This window comes from Nannospalax galili, unplaced genomic scaffold, assembly GCF_000622305.1.
Source record: "Nannospalax galili isolate Female #2095 unplaced genomic scaffold, S.galili_v1.0 scaffold22760, whole genome shotgun sequence".
Classification (NCBI taxonomy): domain Eukaryota; kingdom Metazoa; phylum Chordata; class Mammalia; order Rodentia; family Spalacidae; genus Nannospalax; species Nannospalax galili.
In genome coordinates, this window is record NW_008345342.1 from 1,516 (window position 1) to 2,964 (window position 1,449).

Sequence of the window (1,449 nt, forward strand, 5' to 3'; positions counted from 1 at the left end):
ACACACCTTTAATCTCAGCAACCAGGAAGCAGGCGAACCTCTGTGAGTTCATGGCCAGCCTGGTCGACATGGTGAGTTCCAGGCCAGCTGGAGCTACAGGGAGACCCTGTCTCCAATCAAGAGGGGCTCGGGGAGGGGGAGGGGGCTGCGGAGCCGTTTCTATGGAAATAGAAGACAGAGAGATTTTCTACCGAAAATCACCAACTGTCACTACTTCCTTCCTCCTCTTATTTACCCACAAGTTTTCTGTCACATTTTTCTCAGCCTTTTTGTAAAATAAAAGTTTGACTGTGAGATGTTTTGCGACTTTCTGAAATAAGAGCACTACCCTGTATCCACAGGGCTTTGGAATACAGTCATTTCCATCTAAGTCCAGCTGTTTGTATTTGCTACACTACTGACACACTCTGCACCGTGGATTATCACATACATTACTGCTAAGTGAAAGAAGTCAGACTGTGCAGTTACCTGCTGCAGAATCCATTTTTGTGACATTCTGGAAAAGCAAGTGTCCTCGTAGAAAAAGGAGCAGGGGTGGGCACAGGCTGGGGACAGAGGAAGGAAGCCTCTGCAGAAGGGCACAGGGGCAGTGGGGTGGGATGTGCGTCTCTGTCTTTATTGAGGTGGTAACTTCCTGATTGCTTTCAAGACTCATCAAAATGTACACCAAATGAGCACATTTTTCTAATTGTAAATTATGCTTTTTTCAAAGTTCCCGCTTGTGTCTGCAGAAGGGCACAGGGGCAGTGGGGTGGGGTGTGCGTCTCTGTCTTTATTGAGGTGGTAACTTCCCTATTGCTTTCAAGACTCATCAAAATGTACACCAAATGAGCACATTTTTCTAATTGTAAATTATGCTTTTTTCAAAGTTCCCGCTGCCTTTAACCACTATGCTTTGCTCATTTTAATGCATCTGGAAAAGAACAGGCAGCCTCCGTCTAAACTCTGTTGGGAATAGCAGGTAACTGGGGACAAGTTGCTGGAAGGTCTCCTGGGGCCAGGGAGCAGCAGCCAACAGGGGAAGCTGAACAAGTTTTATAGACAGTTAAGGGCTTGAGTAACTTTCCATGACATAGGCTGAGCAGTTTAGACTTCTGTTTCCAAGTAGGGATTTTCCAAGGCCAAGCTCAGACCTGCCATTTTAGAATATTGGTAATGGCACCGCCATTTTATGGGTCTGCCAGCAACCTAACAGGTACCTGGGTTTGGATGGTTTTAAGTCCTACACAATGTCCTGTGGATTTTAGCTCCACACAAAATTCCAAATTTTCCTTCCTTTTAGCTGCACATTAAAGCAAAAATGTCTTTCAAACTCAGTCACTGCATTATGAGTTCCATTGTTTGTTTTTCGCATTTTCAACTAAGGTCATATGCAACTGTCCCGTTAAATCTCCCCAACAAATAAATTTGCCTGCTTCATTAATCTAAAAATTTACTAATATGATATAC